Genomic DNA, 8164 nt, shown 5'->3' on the forward strand with positions numbered 1-8164 from the left:
GGGGGGGAAGAAGAACGAACTGGGGTGGAGAAAACAGTGCAACAATGAATGAATGAAAACCCAAAATCTCTGTAAATGTTCATTAAAACTAATAAAATTTAATAAAAAAATCCTAAAATTGCAAACCTTTGAATAATTTCCAGAGTCCTGATTTTTTTTGCAAGTATTTAAAACTTCATGTTGCCTTAATAGAGTAGATTTTTGTACATGAATGAAATACAATTTTTTAAAAAATTAAAAATAGACTAGATTTTCAGGGTTCCTTCGTAATTTTGAAAGCATTTTCTCTACTATTTCCTTCCTATTGCTTTAAATTATTTCTAATAAGGAGGAAACAAGGATTCTGGTATATATTTATTGCATTTATTTTTCTTTGCATTTATGTCCTAAGTTTATCCATATTCAAGACACTTAATTTGTAAGCAAAACTTTATCACTATCAAAGGTTGAATGGTGTGGTTGGTATGTATGCATTTTTCAAAGTAGAAGTAAACAGTGCAGATTTTTTCGTCCTCTGTTATCCTTTGAACTGTTGCCAGCCAACCTACCTTTCTCCTGTAACATTCATCAATATCACGGTTTTACTGGAACTAGAGACACGACTCACAAATTCATATTTTATTCTACTTCTTGAGTAATTATGTTTCTTAATACAAGCCACATTTTAGTTATATATTTTACAATTCAACCTGCAGGGAGAATTTATTGTTTTTCTATTTTAATAGAGATGCTACCGTAACTAATTTACAGATTAAAATACTCCCTAGTCCTATTTATTAATGCTGTGGGTTAACTAACCAAGGGCATATTTTTTAAATAGTAGCCAAAGGTTATTATGATATCAGATTCTTAAGTTAAAATATAAATAATGTGCAATGTGCCTTACAGTAATTATAACCAGCATGCTGTAAGTTCACTCAATTTTTTCTGACTCTTAGTCAACTCAGTATCATTTCTCAGGATGCAAATCTTAGTGAGAAGCATCTTGTGTATTTGAACATATAGAGAATCACAGTATTCATTTGGTTGTTATTAGTAGCTTAATGTACTAGGGTCTGTGCAATCAGAGCTCTCTATAATAAGCTAATGGTTTATTATAATTACAGGCCTTTAAATTGATCATTATATTCATTCCACATATTTTGTTTGTTGTTCCAATAGTTACTTAAAATAAATGATGTCCATTTTTCTTGGTTTTTTTCTCAATTTTCTGTTTCAAGAGCTTTTATTGCTTTTCCTAGATATTTTTCTTTTAATTCTTCAAGTCAGTCCAGTTTCAGCAACTGCTATGCAGCATTTTTCCACGAGAGGGCAGTCAAATGGCTTTTTTTCTGCTTTCCATTTTCTCAGTATTTCTGTTTGCCTACCACGTTGGCTTGTAGGACAAATTTTCCTACCTAAACCTGGAAGATACACGTACTTACACTCAGCTCTTAAGTTCTTAGAAAAAGTGAAAATTATGTATTTATATTAAAAGCAAGGCTGTAAAATGGAAAGATTTCCGGTAGTGTGGTCAACAACTGAACACATTTGTTGTTCTGAACAAAAAACGATGTACAATCTCTTCTCATACAGATTGAAAGATTGAGAATTCCATGCAGTGTCACTACGAGTTGGAACCAATACTATGGCCACGCATATAAAATGGAATATACTGAGATAATGTTTGCCAGAGAATACCACCTTTTAAATATTTTTTAAATTTTTTATTGTAAAGTTTACATTTATTCATTGTTGCACATTTTAGCCTCTTTCCCTCCCTCCCTTACCCCTCCTCCAGTTCACTTTTTTGTTTTTTAAATATTAATTATTCCACAATCACCTCCCTTCCCCCTCTCGCCCAAATGATCTTTGCAATGTACCTCTTATTACAGGTTATTGTCATACATAATCATATATTTCTTTTAAACAGTTCTTTGCTTCATCTATTCCAGTAAAATGTTCATCATCTATCCACTTTTTTCCTATTCTTCTCCCAAACTCTTATGTCAGACCTGTTTTATAATAGTGGTCCTATGCTGTAATTGTTCTTTTGTGATGAAAATATTTCACTCAGCAGAATGTTCAGAGAATAATACTTTAAATGTCTAATAGACGTGGATCCTGCAAAGGTTAGAAAGCCTAGGGAAAATTGAATATATTCCCATTTGATGATAACAAAACTAAGTGGAAAAGAGAAAGGCAACTATTTCTTTTTTATTTAATTCTTTTTGCTTTATATTGGTTTGCCTACAAAATTTGTATATATTGTGTTACATTTAGGTGGTGTCTCACACTTTCTTTAATTCTTATTGTATTTCCTATGATCATTTCCAGACATTGAGTTTTATAGAATCACCAGTTACCCTGTGGCCACTGTTACCCTGTCTTTTCAGGTTCACACTGGATCTTTCTTATCTTCCACTCCCTCCCTCTTCCCACTAAAATCTGGTAATTTCCCCCATTCCCCATTCTTAGTGGACGCCTCTCTCCCCTTCCTCCTTTGGACTTTTGTATTCATCTTACTAGTTATCCTTCTATTTTTACAATAATGGTCTTATGCAGTATTTGTCCTTATGAAACTGAGTTCACTCAACATAACGCTCTCCAGCCTTTTCAATGTTAAAAGTTATTTTTCGAAAGTGTTGCTTCTGAGTTCTGCATAGTATTCCATCGTGTGAATATACCACAACTTCTTCACCCTTTCGCTTGTTGATGGACTAATGAGCTATTCCCATTGTCTTACTATTATAAATAACAAGCTATGAGCATAGGCCTCGTGGCAAGAAGCTGCACTGCAATCCTGAAGACGCATGGTTTAAGGCCATCAGCTTCTCAGCAGAAGAAGGTTGAGCAGTCTCTTCCTTGGCGATTAACTGCCTCTGGACGCCTGTGTCAGCTATGTATTGGTTCTGACATTGTAGTGCACAACAACAACGTGAACATTGGTGTACACATATCCATTTGTGGCTCTGGTCTATTTTCCTGAGGGTTTATTCCTAATAATGGACTATCTGGATGACATGGAATTTCTACGTTAAACTTTTTTAGAAGACATCAAGCTGCCTTCCAGAGTGATTGCATAATTTTACATCAACAGTGAAAGAAAATTCCAATCTTTCTACATCCTCTCCAACATTTATTTCTTGACATCCTGTTCTGCTTTGTCACCATCTCACTACAGGAGTGAGGTTGCATCTAATTGTAACTTTTATTTGCATCTCTCTTATTGCCGGTGACTTGGAACATTTCTTTATGTGTCCATTGGCCATTGAATGCCTTCCTCTGTGAAAATTCTTTTCAAGTCTTTTATTCATTTTGTAATTAGGTTATCAGGTTTTTTTCTTGTAGAGGCTCTGTAGGATTCTGTAAGCTTTCATTTTGAGACCATTGTCTGAGATGGCTTGCCAACTATTTATTTCCCAGTAGGTATTGACATCTCACACCATATTAAAAAATCACCTCAAGTTGGATAAAAACTTGGGAGTAAAGCCCAAAACCATAAAGTTCATAAGAGACAAACTGGGATCAAGCTTAGAAACCCTAGTCTACGGTATAAAGAGTTTGCCAAATACAGCCAGAAATGTTCAATCTAATGAGGATAAAACTGATGAATGGGACCTTCTGAAGATTAAATACCTGTGTTCATCAAAAACTTTCCCCAACAGGGTGGAAAGAAAACCTGCTGACTGGGAATAAACATTTGGCAATACCATCTCAGACAAGTCTCAGAATGGCCAAGAAACATAGGAAGAAATGCTCCAAATCACTGGCAAAAAGAGAGATGCAAAGCAAAACCACAATGAGATACCATCTTACTTCAGTAACAGTGGCAAAATTTAACAGCACAGCAAGTAATAAATGTTGGAGAGGAGGTAGTGAGATAGGAACTCTTTTGCATTCTTGGTGAGATAAATGGTAGAAGCAATTTGATGCTTCTTCAAAAAGCTGAACATAGAAATTCCATATGACCCAGATATTCCATTGCTTGGAATATGCCCCCACCTCCCCCACAATGAGAACTGAGGCTAAAACAGAAACTTGAACATCAATGTAAATAGCAGCATTATTCTCCATCACAAGAACATGGAAACAGCCCAGATATCCAACCACAAACAAATGGATTGAGAAGTTGTGGTACATTCCTACAGTGGAATACTGCACAGAATGCAGGAATAATGATTTTTGTAAATTATTCCCTAACTTGGGAGGGACTGGAGAGCATTATGCTGAGTGAACTAACTCGGTCCCACAGGACAAACACAGTATAAAACCATTATTGTAGAACAAGTATGAAGATCCAAGGTGGGTAGTGGTGGTGGTGGGAGTGGAAATAGAGTGGTGAGGATGGGGGGGTAGGATGTTAATCATAGGGTTGCACAATTCGTTGAGTGGATGGGGTGAAGGAAATGGGAAGGATCTTTTGTGAAAAACAACGTGTTCAAACTTTGTAAATATATCAAGATAAAATAAAAAGTTTTGATACACACAAGTATTTAATCTTAGAATATCACATTCCTTTATGTTATCTTCTTTTAGTTGTGCTCTTCTGGTTATATTTGCCTTCTAATTTTGGTTCCATTTTTTCCTTATGATCTTTATCATTCGTCACTTTACCCTAGGTCTCTGATCTACATTGAGTTACCTTTGCATAGGGTGTGAGATGTGGATCCTGCTTCCGCTTTCTGTAGGTAGAATTCCAGTTTTGCCAGCACTATTTGTTGAAGAAGTGGTTGTTTCACTATTTGAGAAGTTTTGTTTCCTTGTCTAATACTAGTTGACTGTAGCTAGAAGGGCTAATTTCTGGGTCATCTATTCTGTTCCATTGATTTATGTCTCTGTCATTGTATTAGTGCCATATTGGTTTGGATAATACAGCTGTGTAGCAGGTTCTGAGATTTCTACTATTTCATTCTTATTTTTCAGAAGTACTTTGCTTATTCAGGATCTTTTCCCTTTCCAAATAAATTTGCCAATTGCCTTTTCTATATTTGAAACATGAATTTGGTATCTGTGTTATGATTGCCTGAAACATGTAGATTGCTTTTGGTAAGATTGTCATTTGACAATTTTGAGTCTTCCTATCTATGAACAGGGAACATTTCCCCACTTATATATGTCTCTTATTGTTTCTCACAGCAGCATCTTTATTTTTTAAAAACAGTTGAGTTGAGCAGCAAATTCAAATTGATTAGTGTCTAGATACTTTCATGTAGGTAAAATAACAGAGAAAAATAATCAGCAAAGAAAATGTTAAGGAAATATCTCATTGATCTCTCAACATAGTAGAAATACAGAGGAAATGAGCATTTTGTTTTGTTGTTATCATTACTATTAATTATATGTATTTCTATCAATGCAAAGTACAGGGGAAAGTCTTAACTTATCCAAAGATAATTTAATTTCCCTTTTCTGTAAAATTATTCTTACCTGAGACACATGAGAAAGAGTGACAGGGTGATTAAAAAAATGATGAAATAGCTATCTTGGGAAATTCTTGGCATATTCTAACTTTATTGAAATTTTCCTAGTTTGCCCAATAAGTTAACACTAAAAAGGATAATTTCTTCATTTAAACATTTTCAGGACAGATTACTAAAAGAAAAAAATTCCTTTGAGTGAAGATTAGAGGCAAAAATAGAACTCTTAAGTGTCACAGCCCAGAATTTCTTACATAGATTTTATGTTCTACTCAAGGGCCTATAAACTCTGATGGCTGTCATTACTTCTGAACTTTTAGTTCATTCCAGAAACTTTGGAATCAAAGATAACTTTGATATCTCTATAATCACCAGGGGCAAAGGACAGAGTCATACTTTTGCATTTCAGTCTGTCAAAGTAAACATTGAGGTAGGGGGTTGACTTTTTCCTTTTTTCATGTTATATTTGTTAAATATGGTTTTTTATTAACTTTATATCTTTATCTTGGTGCATAGCTATTTGAAATGGACTTTTTGAAAGAATTATATTAAGCATTCTTATTGATGCCTCTCAAATAGCTAATATTTTAATTTTTTTCCAACTATAGAAAATTAAGTGGAAGATAAAACTTATGTATGCTTCAGTGAATTGTAATTCACTGTCTTTTGATAGCTTGAGTTTGAAATGTCTTTTTTTTGTTAGCTTGTTTATATAGCTATCTTCTTAATAGTTTTATTAACTTAAATGTCTTTTTTTACGGTAGAGGCGATGGGTGGTAAAGTTACATAAACTTCTCTTAATGTGGTTTGAGTGAGAGTATATAAGGCATATTGGAGACTTTTCAATAAATCATTCATGCTCCATAAAGTTAATTATAATGCACAAACTTTCTGATCCTCAATTCATTCCACATCCTCTTATCTCACAACATCTTTGAAATGTTTATTGCCTGCTTGAATTTTCTACTCCACTCCCATCCTTCCACTCAAACCCCCTTCACCTTCACCCCTAACTGCACCAATTACCATACTAGAATGATTCTCTCACGTGTGAAACCTATACCTGGTCCAAGAGGCTTTAGTGCAAATTGAATAGGGGAACACTGCACAGTTTAAAATTAAGAGAGTGGATCAGGGTTGTATTCTCTCTCCATATCTATTTAATTTATATGTTGAGAAAATTCTTTGAGAAAGTGAACTCTATGAAGAGGAATGTGCCATCAGAATTAGAGGGAGACTCATCAATAACATGTGATATGCATATGACACAATCTCACTTGCTGAAATGATGAGGACTTGAAGGACTTGCTACAGAAGATCAAGGAATGCAGTCTTCACTACGAATTGAATCTCAATGTCAAGAAGACAAAGATTCTCACTACTGGACTGATAAGCAACATCATGATGGATGCAGAACAGATTGAAACTGTCAACAGCTTCATCTTACTTGGATCCACAATTAACACCCTTGGTAGCAGAAGTTAGGAAATAAGGAGTTGCGTTGCACTGTGAAAATCTGCAGTAAGGGGCATCTTCAAATTATTGAGGAGTAATGATGTCAGTGTGAGGACTAAGGTGCATCTGATTCAGGCCATGGTCTTTCTGATCACTTGCTATGTTTCTTAGACCTAAACAATAAATAAATACGACAGAGGAAGAATTTGTGCCTTTGAGTTATGGTGAGTCGAAAAGCACTGAACATCCCATGGACAGCCAAAAGGACAAACAAATAAATCTTGGAGAGGGTGCAGCCGGAGTGAGCTTTGGAGGCTTTTTCTCTCATACCATGGGCATTTCACTAGTGTCTCCTTACAGCTGTTTCTCTTTCTCTGTGTTTCCATTTCTAAGATCTCAGTTTCAATTGCCATGTCTGTTAGTCCAAATGATAGTGTAAGTGTGTTCTATTGTACATATGGTTTTCGAAGGCCTGTCATTTCCAAGTGGAAGGCCAATCCTTCTTTCTAGTCTGTCTCAGGTTTTAAATATATATAATAGTATCTGACAGACAAGCATTCTACAGAAAAGAGCAGATGAAAGACATTAACCAGTTAGAAAAACACCAATATTCAATTGCCCACCCCGCTACATGTTTGGTTGTTTTTTTTTGGTTTTGTGGTTTTTGTTTGTTTGTTTGTTTTTATCCACCCTTTCCCAACTCCACCACCAACCCTTCCTACTTTTGCCTACCACATTCAACACCCATCTCCCATTGACCAGTCCCTGATGTGATGGCCTAAGTCTCAAGCAATCAGGATTTCTTTGATTCTGACCCTATCATGCTGTTGTCAGTCTCTTATGATGCAGTCAATATGACTTGAATTTAAAGTTGTTAAGTACAACTGTCATGTACAGCTTCTTTTCCTGGAAGGTCCTGAGAAAAAGTCCTTGTTATTAAACTCCCACTCCAGGATTGACTTCTTGTGGGTTAATACCGCTTGTCTTCCGTTTGTGGCCTGGTGCTGATACAAGAGGATGGCTTCCCAGGAGAGAGGGATGAGAAGCATGAATGTAGGAAAACTGTACATTGTTAAGAAAGAAATGGAACCCATAAATATTGACATACTAGGTATTGGCTAAATGAGATGACTTGGCATGGGACATTTTGAATCAGATGATCATATGATTTACTATGCCAGGGATGACAAGGTGAGATAAAATGGGGTTGGTTTCATAATTAAAAAAGTCATTTCTAGATCTATCCTGAAATACAATGTGGTGAGTGACAGAATAATATCCATATGCATACAAGGAAGTCCAGTGAATAC

The sequence above is a fragment of the Elephantulus edwardii genome, unplaced genomic scaffold (assembly GCF_000299155.1).
Source record: "Elephantulus edwardii isolate Elephantulus edwardi_28Jun2011 unplaced genomic scaffold, EleEdw1.0 scaffold00256, whole genome shotgun sequence".
NCBI lineage: Eukaryota > Metazoa > Chordata > Mammalia > Macroscelidea > Macroscelididae > Elephantulus > Elephantulus edwardii.